Source organism: Balearica regulorum, chromosome 8 (genome assembly GCF_011004875.1).
Source record: "Balearica regulorum gibbericeps isolate bBalReg1 chromosome 8, bBalReg1.pri, whole genome shotgun sequence".
Classification (NCBI taxonomy): domain Eukaryota; kingdom Metazoa; phylum Chordata; class Aves; order Gruiformes; family Gruidae; genus Balearica; species Balearica regulorum.
In genome coordinates, this window is record NC_046191.1 from 23,704,860 (window position 1) to 23,721,575 (window position 16,716).

At 35.9% G+C, this 16,716-nt stretch overlaps 1 protein-coding gene across 4 annotated transcripts in view; it reads right to left on the reverse strand.

Moving 5' to 3' along the window:
* VAV3 (vav guanine nucleotide exchange factor 3) overlaps positions 1–16,716 on the reverse strand; it is a 209,720-nt gene that overhangs the window by 34,437 nt on the left and 158,567 nt on the right. The window lies entirely within an intron of this gene.

Genomic DNA, 16,716 nt, shown 5'->3' on the forward strand with positions numbered 1-16,716 from the left:
CTTAGTACTATACCATGTATAACCTAATAGAAAAGAACTACTTCGAAAAAATATCTTTGTCCTCCTTTCTTGATTTCACGTCTGTGGAGGCTCTTTCCTCTACATGTGCACCCCTGGCTCTGTATAAGGTTCAAATATTAAGGCCATCTTTGTAGTTCAAGGCAAAAATTGTGATGAACTAGTATTAAAGACACCGGTGTGGATAATCTCATCAGCTTTAGACCAGTATTACCAAAAAGCCTACTGCTGATGTGAACATGTCCAAGAGACTAAGGATGACAATCCTTCTAGGGTTCTCATAAGACTTTTTTCTTCTTTGTTTTGTTTAGATTTTCAGGTTTTGACAATATTTTTGGATACATGTAGCACAGCCTGGAGCAATTTAAGGTTTCATTTTCAAGACAGGAACTCTAGCTGCACACTAGTCCTTCCACATCAACACTGGCTGCTTCCAGACAGCTGATCTGTGATTTTTTTTTTTTTTTTTTTTAAAGGGAACAATCCACTTCTTGAGACAAAATATTTTCCCAAAGATTAGTCTCTGCCTGTATAAAGAAGTAAATCACTGTATAACTACAGTTCAAGAACCCTCCACAAGCACGTATCAAATGAGGGGTGGGGGACAGGATTTCAGCTGGAAGAGAAAACTGTGGGTATTGTAACTCCATGTTCTTATAACTATAATGGAATTTAAAAAAAAGCAGAATACTTAGAGCATTATGAACAGCCAGTGTATTGCACTAAAAGAGCATGCTGTGATATTATAAGAATACTCGAAATCAAGTGAAGTACCACCCACTCCATAACAAACATAGTAAAGACTTAAAAGCTTTTAGAAAAGCATTTTTTCCCACTCTTTATACTGCCAAGGAAAGTATCATTTTAACAGATCTATTTTTAAGTACTCTCCCTCCATCTTTAAATAAAATTTTATATAATAATTTCCCATTTTTAATTGCACATGGAATGTTAAAAATTGCTACAATTAAGTGGGCATATCCATTTATAATCTTAACCAGAAAGTTTTTGGTTAAGTAAGATTTTGTAACAACATATATTAATAAATACAAATAAGAGTGAAAGCATGCAAGGTCAAGGTTGCTTGGCTGCCATATTTAACCAGTTTCTTGCTGGAGAGTCATGATTAACTTAATTCTAATAACAAAGGATCAGCAGGCCTATAAAAGACCTATTTCTGTTGCAAGATCACTACTGTAATTTAGTTGGCTAGAAATACAAATATTCATGATCTCCTCTAAATTGTATGAAACATGAAAGAGCTCACCTTCAATAATTACTACACTCTGTATTTAAGAATAAATACTAATCCAAAGTGCTGATGAAACATTAAGCAAAGTAATAGCCGCTCTTATGTTACTCAACCCAAATGACACCATAATTTTTACTATTTCTTGAAGTTATCTGGCATACTTAAAATGAGCACCTAATTATTAGTAAGCCATTATTCTACTTAGATAAATACTAGACTTTGCTTTATTTCTCAATTGAAGGCTGTCATTCTTTCAAATAGTGATTCAGCATCAACAAATGCTGCATTTATTGGATGGCAAATAGAAGCAATGCTGCATACAAGTTTCTACTCAAAAGCTGACAATTTTGTCCTAATGCAAGGCCATCACAATGTAAATTATAAATGATAGCACTGTGATAAACAAACTGTAAGCATGCACTCCACTCATCCTGGAGACATACTTGGAAGTTGAAACAAATGCACAAAAAATCATTCACATTATGAAACCTTCTATCAGGTGACTTAGGTCATCACACTTTCAGTGTGCAGATACAATATACTTGTAACACCACCTTTGTATTCATCTCATCAGAAGACAATCAAGGAATATTCTCATGTACTTTTCAGTGCAAATTCTGTTGGTTTTTTTTAAAGGCACTACACTTCTAATCATAAACACATGTAAAATGACTTACTTCTATTTCACTGGTAATTATGATTATTAGCATCTCTGAAAACCAAGCCAAGAGAACATGGGGAAAAAAAAATCATGCTGTGTCAATGAGCAGAATTATTCAAAAGGTAACACAGAATTAATCATGTTAAAACATATCACACTTAGAATACTTGTGTATAATTCAATATGCTTAATTCTGTAAAATCCTACAGCAATTTTGATTATAAAATTCCCTTGGCAGATACAACGTTGGAAGATTTGATCTAACACCTCTCGACATCACGAGAAATAAACCTATTAATTTAAATAGGCTTTCAAATTAGGGTCTTAAACTTCATTACTTTGCTTCAGATCCCTTAAAACTTCTTTGCCATAATGCCTACAGAAACTGTGACAACTACAGTGTTGACATGCTACAGCTGCTCTCTACAATGGTGACCAACAAAACTTCTACTGTTATTTTACTACCTAATTTCATCCAGTTGTTGTCTCTGGTCTACTTAGGAGTTCTTTGTGCTCAACATTTTCTTTGCTATGAATACACACTGCCTAGCACAATGTATACACACTGCCTAGCACAATGTATACACACTACCACCAGACCTACATAAACCAGCATCTGGAATAAAAGGGATATGTGGCTAGGATTCCCATGCATTGCAATAATACAGAAGAGCATTGTGATTTCATTGATTATTGTATTACTTTCATTCACCCACTTTAGTAATGATACTGTGGGCTAGCTTCAAGGCCACTGATCAAAGATGCATGTATAAACAAGGGAAACAATGCTAAATTATTTTAGCATACCTTAGATTTGACTCAGATTCTGAAAAGTACTTTGTACCTCACAGTATAACAACTGAAGGTAAATTCACTCTCCAACAACAGGAGTGTCTGAGTCACAGAGAATATATTCGTTTCAGTATCAGTAATACAAGACATGCATAGACAGCCTGTACTGATCATAGATATGAAAGCAGTGAATGTGCAACTAATGTGTTTTATCCATTGTATGAAAGTATCAAAAGGACCTGTCCCTGTTACATGATTTTAAATTTTTTTTTTTTAATCATTTTTCCAGGAACAAAAGACTAAATGAAATCTTTCAATCCATCAGAAACTAGCACATCCTATCCTGGAATGGCTATTTGTCCATAGACAAATGTTTTTTTCACAGAACGTCCCTTATATCACCATTAAGCACGGAGGAAATAAATGGGGTACAGAAAAGTTAATAAATTGAGGTAGAATCAAAAGAGCTCCAAATAGAATACTCAACTTTGTTTTCATCATATAATTACAGATTTGATAACAGTAGCTCAGAAACAGTTTAGCAGATTAACATTGAGATGGTGTACAGGTAGTTGGACAGAATCTAGTCAGCCCTTCACCTCTTAACCCACACAAAATACACAGGTGGGATGGATCAAGGCCCAGCCATTATCATCACAGGAAACAGCTTATACAATCTTTCAGCTGTTTAGCAAGCTTATCCTAAAACTAATTAACTTGTTCCTACCCTTCATTTTAGAACTTTATTCTCTGAGCATTTAGAATCTACTTTCCAGGGTAAATTTGTTCATGGCCAACTTAGATCCACCTAGAGACAGCAATCTGAATAGTTCTCTTCCTTGTCTGCATTTATTTTCATAATGTAGTTAGAGAGAGCAATCATACCCCTTTTTAACCTTCATTTTGCTAGACTGAACAAGCCAAGTTCTTTTAGCCTCTTCTCATAATGGATCAATTCCTCTGAGGCAGTATAGCAATTGCTTTACAGACAAAATCTAGAACATTTTCCTTGTCTATCTTGAAATTTCATTCTTAACTGGCACATGGATTCATCACTAATACACTCATTAAGAATCCTGAGGACTTGCTGTAATATAATAACGCAGACAAGAAAGTGTGTGTTACAGAAACCTGAAGTGTTTTAAGTGTAATTATGGATTATTTGTGATAGAAACAGTATAGAAACATTATATGTTAATGACTAAAATGTGAAATACACTAAGCATTAGAAACACTGCCATTGCAATGGACATAGCTGCAGCACTGAGAGTATCTGACAACTGCAGAAAACTTCTGGAAACATATCTGCCACAAAAATGTTATTCATGAATGTGTTTAAAAGCAGATAAAATTCCAACACAAAGGATGAGGTCGGTATTTCAGTCATGCATTATTATAATAAATGGCAAAAAATCCCATTGGCTTCCATGAGGTCAGATTTCCATATGACTGAAAGCTTCTGTCAGGAAACTTCCTAATCTAAAGATACAAAACCAGCCTGGCAGTTTCCAATCCTGAAATCAAAAAGCAAACTGACCCAGTTACTCCACCAATAAATAGCTGAAATCTACTTCACTTGAATACCAGGAGAAAAACTAGAGTCCTAGAAAAGTCTTCACAGCCAAGCTCTGGGTCACAGACCTAACACAACTTGATGATCTAAATCATAGCTCACAAGAAAAGCAGAAAGCACTGTAGAGTCAGGGTTTACAAAGTACCTATTTGGCTACATTATAGAAAAATAAAAACTTTCATAAACCATATCACATATTTGAGTGCTTAATCTCATAGTTATGAGTCAAGGAAGAAGGTTACATTTTAGAATTAACATAGCACATAAGTTAGAATACCCATTATATTTGAAATGATGAGAACATATAAGCTACTTGTATTCCTTACAGCAGCTCTGCATTTATGAATGGCACTGAACGACCCTCAGGGTTTCACACAGAGATTCAAAAATGGTATTTTTTGCTAACAACATGCATAATGCATGCCCTATGATGACCTCTATCTGTTCTAAATTGATTCCAGCATCTGTTATTTCCAAACAATGCAGAACACGGTTTATGCTCTGGGCAGGGATCATTTTAACATACAGAATAATGACAAGAGTATAGGAGAACAGAGTTCAAAGGCGAATTTGTGGATACACTATATACTATAGATATACTATATACAAAGACCCAAACCAGCTTTGGGTGCACTAAAAATCCATTCCTAGTTAATGTGAGTCTTGAAGGAAGACTTTCTTTTTCTCTGGGGAAAATATAGCCTAGTCACCAAATATTCATAACCCAATCCAAAAAACACTAGTGTAATGGAAGAAAGCCTCCTGCCTTCATGAGGCTTTGAATCTGAAACAGAATTTTAGACTGACAAGGCCACATCTTAATGTTTCCAGAATCTCAACACAAGGATATTTGCCTTTCCTATAGGAAATGACATGAAGTATCACTAATTCTGTCCTTTCTTTGACCAAAAGAGTGGTTTGGGTGTTTGTTTTGCACACTCTGAACTTGCTTTAAACCTTTTTGGTTTATATTTTTGTAGCTACAAAAATAGGGAATGCAGCTTTGCTGAGGAACAGACTGACGTTTAGCAATTGATAAGCCTTCCATAGCAAAGACCTGAAGAAATACTCCATCTCAAATCTCAGAGTAGGTGCACCTCCAGCCATCTTCACCATCCAACCAGGAAATGAGGGCAAAGCAACCCACAGCAGTATCTCATTGTCTCATTGGATTAAGTGTCTGAACAGTGACCCATAGTGTCATGAATCATTTTAACAGAACAAACTAAAGAGACAGAGGCAAAGCAGACCTTGCATTTAAATAAAAGGAATCCAGCGTTCATATTTACACCACAGTAAGTAAAGTTAGATTGTGAAGGTTTCAGATCAAGGAGCATAACTGCAGATAATAAAGTAACAAGGAGTTATAACAAAAAAAGGAAGAGGAAAACAGATGGGTTGATAAGGACAGTAGAGTGAAGAGCAGGTGGACAGTTACACCCACAATCTGAGCATCCATGACACAAAAACCAGCACCTTTGCCACCTTTTCTGGCAACATCTTCATCCAATGCTAATATTATTAACAGCTAGTTAAGGGGAAGCTCTATTCTGAGCATGGACTATATGAAAACAAAGTCATTTGGCATTCCTTGTACACTCTTCAAATCAGTTCTACTAGTTTTAGTGTTTAAAATTCCTGTTCCTAATAATTTTGTTGCAGAATTAACAGTAAACTGGATTATCCTCTTGCATTTATCAAGAGAGCTGCTTCATAATTCCTAATCAGTGTCATCTATCTCCACAACCAGTGGAAGTCAATAGCTTTGTACAGTTTCTGCCAAAGGCAAAATTTGTCTAGAAGGACTTCTGAGCTGGTGAGGAGACACAAGAAAAGCAACACTACCTGATCACTTACCAAAAAACAGTTACATTCAGTTTCTAGGGCTGTCTATTAATGATGTAAAAGAAAATAGGTGTGGGTTGTTTTGTTCTGGTTTTTTTTTTACTTTTAGGCCAAGTATTTCTGACAAATTACAGAACTCACATATGTGGGACATGTCAGCACAGTCTTAAGTGCACTCTTCAGAGTGGCAATGATTTAAATAATTACTATTGGACAATTAAGAAGTACATAGACATACCTCAAAGAAGATATTTTAATTGAACTTTTAATTGTCCCAGTCTTAAGTCATTATTTTTGTAAGTCATCATAATTAAAAGTTTTAATTTTAGATATTGCTTTACAAGCCTTAAATTCAGGCAAGATGACTGAAGTGCTGACAGTGCCTAAGAATCAGCTTTGAATGTTTCACTTGTTTGTCTTCTCTTTACCTGTTTTGTCTTTGAGTACTGTTCAATAAAGTCTCAATATTTTTCATATGACTAATCACAACCCCCGAGTTTGCTGCTTGACTAGTTTTAAGTCAAAAAATTTAATTTTCAAAAGATTTAAAGAGTGTCATCCTACAGGTCAAATAAAACTACTGAAGAGGTCGGTTTTTCATTTCAGTGGGGTTTTTTACAGTCCTAACCCTGCTTTCTGTGACCACCCGCCCTCAACAGTTCCTACCACGGTACCTCCCTAAAATCCTTCATGAAACAGCATTCAGGGTTCCCTCCAGTCCATTACTACCTGACAAATTTTCTATAATTATTCAAAGACTCAATCTTTCCACCATTTCTCTTCAATGCTACATACACAAGCTGTATTCTTGGCAGAGACCTCTGCAAAAATGGTCAACCATCAACTAAAATGAAGATGTGTGGGAGGAAAAAAATCTGTCTGCCAACAGTCTGATCAACAACTTGTTATCAGAAACAGAAAAACACAACTCAGGAAGTCCTTTTGCTTCTTTGGGTTTTGTAGAGATGATCATTAGCAAAAAGCCCCATGATAAGTAGCTGTATCTCTATTTTCCAGATAAGATCCAAGCCAAACTTTGAACTACATTGCAGATCATAGCAAGAGTTCATTACAAGGAAAATAAACAAGTCTAGCTATGTTATTCAGTCTACATGGTTGCATTTTTGAAACTGTGTGACTTCTGAAATATTTCTACACAGAATTTTTTTTAAAATTACTGTAGTTTATTTTGATTAAGAATGATGCATAGACACACAGACATCTTCCCCTGCTCTGAACATCAGTATTTGACTTAGCTCAAATGTTTTTTCAGTAAAGATATTTGAGGATAACTCTCTCTTTACACTTAGTGCCAATATAAGCAACATGAGAAAAATTAGCAACATGGGAACATGGACACTCACTGAGGTGGACAGTCCCCTCTCAGCTTTAAGTTTTCAGGTCTTCCAAGTCAAGGCCAAACTTATGCTCAGCTTAGTGCTTCTATAAATACAGCCAGCATTTATTTTGATCAGAAATAAGCAATTTAACGAAGAAAATTCAGAATCCAAACTGAAGTCGAGGGGTTTTTATTCAGAAAAATAACTCCAACAGAAGGCATTTTCTTACTTAACTCCTAAGCAGGGACATTTGGCACATCATGACATTCACTTTAAGGAATCTGGAAGCTTGCCTCTGTGCAAGAGAAAACAGGCACTGCAGAAATGCTTCTGAACAACCATGTTTTTAAAATTAAGAAGGGAAAGACATAAGGGCTGCCTTTTGGGAAAGGAATGAACCTATCATTATTTAGATAAGCAATGACCATTTGTGTCTCATGGCCTTAATGGTGGTTCTGCTCACAACTATCACAGATTCATTCCTCAGATTTAAATTTCTTTTTTGTTTCTCAAAACAGAACAGAAGGAAAAGAAACTGTGAAGATTTGGGGAATTTCGGGGACAAAATCATTCAAACAGTCTTCTCTTAAAAGACATATATTTGGTTTTGTACATCCATATGTAACTGCAGCAATAAAGGATCTCATTTTCAGAAAGTACCAAGTACTGGAAAGATCAAGTACCACTAGCTCCAGTTGCACTTTTTTTTTTAAGCTTGACACAGCTTAGCACATTAATTTCGAAAACCTGGATATGCCCTAGATGGATAACTGTGGATTGCAAATGCAAGAAAGGATGTTTAAAATAATAGACATTTCATGTGAAATTCCAACATCATGCCTTATTATTTATACTCAAAACCAGGATCTTGGCATTTAAAACTTTGATGTCTGCAGTTTGTCCTCTCTCAAAAAAGAGGGCTATCTCCAGGACTGCACTGAAAGTTAAAGAGAGCTATGAAGGTCACTGACTTTATAATGGTCATAGCCACATAGATTTTGTGATAAACTAAAGTGAAAACTATTTTTTGTTTCGCTGACAGACCTTGGTTTCCCTTTCATAGCACATCTTCCTCCAAACAAGTGTTAAGGACAAGCTCTTGTGTTTTGTACAATTTCAACTTCAAATGCTTATTCAGGCAACTAGTCCCTCCTTGCACTGACATAAGGCAACTGTCTTTGTGAGAGCAAGGGATTTGGGAATTGTGTAGATTGAGAAGAATCTCAGCACTTTGAACAAAAGTTAGAAATGGCCAAGTAATGAAATCTCACCATTTCAGTGTAGTCTAGTAAATGAATTGGGGATACAGATTTTAAAAATAATCTTGTCTCAAAACTAAAATGCCTCACTATTTTCTTTAAAACTGAGCAAACTAGAGTTTTGGTATATGAATTAAAAAGTGTGGTAAACGAGGTGCTGCTTTTTATAAAAGCACAGGGTACGAAAATTAACCAGTGTTAATTATCACATCTTTTAATGTGGTGCTATAGACCAACATGGCATTCTAAAATGTGTATCTGTTCAAACAAGTACCTGCCCTGAGGAGCTAACAACTTACATTGGGCAAGATACTATAGATGAGCTATGAAGGTGTGTCCAGACAGCAGTAGATTATGTGCAGCAAAAGGCTCTGAAAAACAGGGACAAATCTTGGAAGATAAAACTCCATTATTCCACAGAAGTAATTACTTTGAGCTATACTTTTAATACTACCTTATGCGTGCCCAGGGATGATTCTGCAGGAAGCATTAAGAGGAAAAAGGCTTAAGAACAAGAGCCCCACATTGGAAACTAAATTTAATACTATGAAGTGTCATGAATCTTGCACAGGACCTAGCATTTTTCTGTTGCTGAGCATTTACAGACTGAATAATTTTGAAAATAAATTAAGTATAAACAGACATAAACTTTGTCCTTTCTAAAAAATAAATATACTGCAGTAAGAATATAACAGTCAAATCTCACCTGCAGTGTGCCTGGAAGCATGGCATGACAGAAGGCACCCCTACCTTTCAACAAGTCTATTCAGCACAAATGGAATTAGTCATCCTGCTGACTACACTGTATACTTCAGTGTACAGATAACATACACTAAAATAAGAATCACGGAACAGCAATATGGTAACCATGCACAACATAATCCATGAAAATGCACACCTATGCCACCCAGAATCTTTCACAGGTCTCAAACAAAATTTAAAAACATGCATTGCTGGAAATGTGATGAGATTTCGTTCATCAAGCATTGCAAAAATGAAAATTAAATTATCTTTCATGTAATTTATTTTGTGCTCAGTATTGACTAGTAGCATCTGCCTCTAAGATAAAAGACCTTACTCTCCATTTCTGCTACTTACAAGAAAATTCTTTGGCAAGAGAGGATTTTTAGATTATTACGTAACGTGAAGGGGAAGTGGCTGATGCCTGGCAAAACGGGCAGGTTCCAGCAAATGACAGAATAATCTTGCCTGCACGCACCCTCTTTGCAATGCTACATAATCCTTCAGCTTTTTAAGTTAAACACTCTTGTGATCTTCCTCTTTGAGCAATTTTTCTTTTCTGTGGCCTCTACCCTGATTATGGCAGATACCTCTTACTCCTTAACTGACACTTCTTAACCTACATGCAAAAAAAATTTCAGGACAATATAGATCATCTTTGCATAGAAGCATCTACAGATGAATGTTGCCAAGAATTATGGCATTATATTAAGCAATGAAAAGACCAGTCTGTTGCTTTTGCTGAAACAAATCTGCTTTCAAAATTATGCCTACTGATTTCTAGTTTGTATAGGTTACAGCGAGTAAATTCCTTGGGAAAAGAGAACAAAACTTACTTGCATTACAAAATATTTGTATTACAGAAGTAAAAAAGGGTGAGTACATATTTCACTGTTACCGCAACATAGTTAAAATTGTTTATCCCTAAATAATATATACCCTTATGATTTTGTTTTTATGCTACATGCTCTGCACACAATAAGCATTGGCAATCTATGAAAATAGCTTCTAGGAAATCCAAAAGGCACAGTATTTTGCAATACCTCCAGCTTTTCCATGAATTTGTAGTATCCCTAGCCTCATTCAGTTGACATACCTATACACAGACATACGTATGTATCTTACATATATGTCTTCATTTAGAAGTTACCCTTTCTTTTCTAGCAGGATTGGCATATCAAAAATCATGTACTACTCTGATGCACTAAAGTTCCTGCAAACTCCCTCCCTTTTTATAAAAGAAAAATATTTTCAAATTTTTGTACAAATTTTGAAAATTGTTTAAAACATTGAATAGCTTAATTTTCTATGTTTACATATAAGTCCTTAACTTGAAGATGGATCACACGATGAATAAATAATAAGGAGTAAAAGGGTGTTGTTTTAAATATAAAAATGAAAACAAACAATAAAATCATCCTTGATCAGTCAATCTTTGTTGCAAAATCAAGAGGTTATTGACAAATTGTCATAGGCAATAGAGGAATCAAGTCCAGTCACCTGTCAAGGTGTCAGTCCTCTCATAATTATCAGGCTGCATCTTAAAACCTTTTTGTTTCTTTCCCTCTCCCTAAAGAAAACCCTGATACATTCATCTTCCCAATAGTGAAAGTTCTCCTCTATTTTCTGTTTCCGCTCTGAATGTGGATTATATATCTCAGCAAACAGTGAGTAATTTGTTAGGACACAAACCATACCTGAAAGCAATAAAGAGATGTTCTTTGAGCTCTTTGAGCTTTTGTTGATCATTCGATGTTTCTCAGATGCCTGAGCCATGTGCAGAGCCATGGACAATTACAAGATTTAAATCAATACCACCAGAAACGGAGAAATAACAAAACCAGCACACAATGCACAAGAGCAGTCAGATATGTAAGTCTCCATTATTAAGTCTCATAATCTTTTCCTTTTGAGGCTTTCTCCTTATTTACCCTCTCTTCTTCCCACAATCAAGCAACAAAGGGGGAAGAGGGAAATCATAGGGCAACCTTTAGGGTCTGACAGAAAAAACAGAAAAAGAAAACAAACACACACCCCCCAAACATTTAAATTGTAGAAGATGTAGTGGCATTAAGTGAATTCCACTGTACTAAAATGATCACTGCTAGTTGCAAGGCTGCTACTGCCAGGGGTGAAATGTTATTCTGGACAGAAAGCTGTGCTCCATACACGCAGCTTTTGTTGTTGCATCATATTTCACATGATTTGTCATTGTCAAACCCAATTAAGGGAAAAAAAATCCAAGAACAGTAAACATGCTGCTCTATCATCTGAACTAAAAGACATAGTGCCTCATGCTCTCTCCTCTCCCCACATCTCCTATTCCAAATGGGCTGGTTAAAGAATAACTTCTAAGGTTAGTGGAACTGAGGCACATATTCAAGGTATCAGATAATGAAGTTACTATTTAATTCCCTGCTACACACTAAAGCTTAAGAAATGTGAGTTATGAAAAGTGCAAGACTGCACATGTCTTCTATTTATTTGCAGGTCAGCAAAAGCAGCAATGAGGGCCAAACTCAAGTGCTCTCTCTGAATCCCTTATAAAGGTACTTTACCTTTTTTCCTGGATAAACCACATCAAAGGGTTAAAACAATGGTGGAATGAATCAATTAAAAAAAATAAAAATCAATTTTTATACTGTCACTACTTGAAAAGACTAAGTACTAAATAAACTCGAATATGAGATTACAGAGTTGTTTAATTGTGATCTGCAATCTATTTCTTAAAACATTGCTTTCACACTTAACCTCCTATTTCTATGGTACTGAGACTGTTTCAAAACAACTCAGTTGTAATCAGTAGATGTCCCAACACTGATATCTGATGTTTGTACGAGGCAGATCAGTAAAGCCTACTACAAAAACTGCATTTGCAAATACATAGATAAATATAAAGACTAAAATTACTTTTTAAAGTAAAATTGGGGACATTGTTCAGAGTTCTTTGAAGCAGACAATGAACATGAGGATCAAGAGTACATATAGATATGGATTAACAAAATAATTTTAACAGGAGTCACTATGAGGCTCTCTTCCATTTTTCACAATATGAGAGCCAAAGTTCCCCCCAGATAAACAAGCAGCAAAAGGACAGGAAGTAAAATGTTGAAACAGCAGTTTTGTTTTTTTTTTTTTTTTTTAAATAGAAGGTGGTTTCCAAAAGGTCACCCAAAGAAATCTGTGCTCGGAATTGCATTGTTCAAATAATTAATAAGTAGTATTGAAATGGGAGTAAAAGTGGATTAGGTCTTGCAGAAGGTGCAAAATTATTTCTTTAAAAAGAACGCTGCTTGCAAAGAATTGAAGGAAGTTTTCATGAACTGAAGTGCCTGTACAATAGGATTACAAATCACAGAATGGCTTTGGCTGGAGGAACCGTTGGAGGTCATTTGGTCACAACTTCATGTAAGATGTAACCAAACAAATACACAGTAACATACAAGTTGAATATTCATACACAATGATAGACTCTCAAACAGCTATCATCATATGACAACAGATTCTGGAATAATTGCTCAGCATTCTTTAAAATCAGTTCTTTAAGATCATAATCTAACTCTGCTGTGTACCAACGCTAAGAAATTTCTCAGAGCAGACCACAGAACTAGAAAGACCAACCACTCTTGGACATAGAAGTATGCAGACAAGCAAAGAGGATGGTCAAAGAGACAGAAAAGCTTCCATATCAGAAGAATTAAGCAGAATGGCTCTTCAGGATAGAGGAGAGAAGACTGGAGGGACTATGACAGAGACAACTCATGAGTGGCATAGGGACAGTGACCAGAGAAAAAGTATTCAGTATTTCTGCATTTATTACTCACTTTCTTGATTCAAAGTAACAGGCAGCAGGTTTAAAACAAAAGTAGTACTTGATTCACATAACTAATTATGAAAGTAACAGTTAAAGGATGTTGTGAATGCCAAGATTTTAGATTGGTTCAAAAAGTGGTAATGAAAATACGTGGAAGAAAAATTGAGAACTAAGAAACAAAAACACAGAGTACTGGGGGAAGTACCACAACATCTTACCCCATATTCTATCCTTCAGCATCCATTTAATTGGCTACTGTTAAAGAACGGAGCCTCGGCTAGCTTGGCCTGCAGCCTAACTCAGCCTCATTGTTCTCTTCTCTGGGAAGCTCAGAGAGGTGAGCAGATGAAAACCCTCCTGAAAAGCAGCATCAGTTTCTCAGGCTCTTGCCTCTGGCCCCTTCTACCAAGCTTCTAAAACCTTCCTCGGGCAGAGGCAGTTCTGGGAGCTTCTCTTCTGTGAATTTTCAGCAGTCTTTTTTCTCCCATGGGATGGCTGCTTTCAGCTTTACAACGTTTCCCAAATTCTTTGTGTGAGAATTACTTTGATGTAGTGATCAAATACTGATTTAGTTAACTGAGTGAGCCACAAAAAAAGAAACCATATGCTTTAGAGTACTGTTAAAATTCAGTAACTTTTGACTATTTTTAATCATTCATTGCCTTATTATCTTTGTTTTGCCTTCTGAGAATGACAGTACCCTGAAGATTAAAATCAGATATAAAAATACATGGGTAAATGCAATACTCCTCTTGAAGATGAGTAAGAGATTTATAAGTCCCAATAAACTTTAGCAAAATACTATGCAATTCCTTTCTACTTGCCATGGTAACTAAAGGCCACTTTGGGCTATATGATTTCTGCACATGTTTTTGGTTGTTTTGGTTTTTTTTAAATAGTGCTGTACTTTTTTTTTGGTCCGTTTGTAAAATGCAAAACAGTATATTTTTTGTTTTACTGATCACACTCGTATGCCTGTTTTGTCCACTTTTATCTTAATCTTTTCCTTTTTTCTGCCTGCCAAATCCCTTGTAGTTATCTGTAAACAATGACATTTTGTTTAGAACAGTCCAAGTTGAGAGGTTTTTTTATGCTGAAAACAGAGAAAGATACTGTAAGGACTTTTAACCTTAAAAGTTATGCTATTATATACTGGGCATGTATTAAACACCATTATTTCTCTAAGAGAAAAAGAAAATGTTAGTGGCTCAAGATATACAGAGAATCCCAAAATTACATCCAATAAGACAAAAGAGCCTAAATTACTCAACTACAAACTAATCTTGCAATCCAACAAGACAAGGATGAAAGAGTTTGACAAAATAAATATATTTCACCCTTTGGCATCTGGGTCTTCTGATGTTTAATTAAAAGAAAAGGCTAAAGGCTATGTTCTTCTCTGAACGTTAGCTCACTGCTGAGATGCCAAAGGGACAGGCACCCTTCAAAATACCTCTCCCCAACAGGAATGTAAAAATAATTTTAATTTAAAATATAACAACCCAAATAAAAAATCATTAAACTGCATTTGAAATGCTTCATTGGAAGACAAAACTCTACTGTGCCTTCCAGAAATGCATTAGCGGAAAATTTCTTGGTGCAAAACATTAGACATGTTCGTTCTTGTATCACAACAAAGATGAATTCATTATTTTGGGAAGCAACAATAGCTCAGAACAGGGCATTAACACTGTAGTAAAAAAGCAAAGATCCTGAATGTAATATGTATTTTTAATAAATAAGTGAGAAATTAATTTGATTGCATAAATTAGGTCACACAATGCAGCGTATCTCTCAAATCACTGTTGCTGAGGTCCACCTGGAAGAAGCTGTCCTATTAACTGCTCCTAAGAGTGTGGTGAACACAAAGAAACTCACTGATTCTGGTCTCAAATCCCAACACACTGTCCCAGTCACATGATGTAAAACTTGTCAAAACATGTCTATCAATACTAAGAGCTGGTCAGGTTACAGCTGCAATCCAAGTACTTGGGGGACTCCAGAACATTCAGAATGATACAGCACGTCAAACAGCATTGCCTCTGTCCTGCTTAGGACTCTTCCATTCGAAGCAAGCGCGATCCTAGCTGCCCTGTTAAACCAGTTCTTACCTGCAATTCACCTGGTTCACACAGATTCCTAGAGACATGCACTGTATACTCTATATGCACCTTGAACAGCTGTGTAGGGAAGGGAAAACCATCCAAAACCCAATAAACTCCCAAAAAAAGTTAAACACGTCACGTATATTCCAAGCCCATTTTCTGTTCTATAACTTAATACATTACCATGTAGAGAAGTCTTTAGCTACTTAGCAAATCTAATGCTTCACAAATATTACAAAATTATCTCTAGCGAAAACACACAAAACTATATATACTTTGTTATGATTGTTAATTGTTAGACACACTTTACTTCCAAGAGAAGTAGGCATTTGAGTTCCCTCAAGTCTCTAAAATGGTAACTTTTTTTTTTAAAGCCATATAGACTGCATTTCTAAGCCATGGGCTGCATTTTTATCTATAATAGGAAATTGCAAAAACTAAATCAAAAGGCCATAAACAAGCAGTTCATTCTGGTTAGTCCACATGCAGCAAGTGTCCAAGTCTCCTGGTCAGTTACAGGACACAATAGGTGTTTTACTACTATGAACCTGATGGGGTTTTCCCATACCAGTAAGCAGTGGGAAAGACCTCAAACTTGCCTAACAACAAACTCTTCACTAGAGAAGGTTTTGTGAAACATTTCTTTCCTCCAGTATTCCTTCAGGCTTTCCCTGACTTCAGTTACAGTCAGCTGCTCCTTCATGTACACATTCATTTTGACCAGCCATTTAACCTCATGGTTATGTTCTATGTAAACAATATAAAATCTAAAGCTGAAAAGAATGTCTTAGGTATACTCTGGTACTTCAGCCCATGCTGTCATGTCAACTCCCTCAGAAGCTTTCCATAGATATTTAAAAGAGAAAGAAATAAGCCTGAGGGACTCCGAGCAAGGTCCTGAAGGAAGATGCAGAAACAAACGGCCTGTAATGGTTTGCTCTACTCAGTCTGAAAGGAAAGACAAGAACAATTGAAAGGAGATTACTATTCACTCTGACATTTTATTGACAGGAAAAATAATTAAGTAATACTACCAAATGTCTCAGAAAAACACCTATCAATGTATTGCCCGACTCTATACTCAGATGCTTCTTTTCTAAAGGAAAAAACGCTACCTTCGTCTAATGCATCTTGATGAAGACAGTCATAAGGAGATACTATTAGTGATATCAGTCAGTTTCTCACTTCTTATGAGAAAGCTAAATACTGGGGGCTTGTTTAATACTGGCTTTTTATTTTTCTGTGGCTTAAACTGAAGATAAATTCTTGTGCTCAACAGTGACATTGACAGCCAGTTAGGAATGGGCCACCAGAGA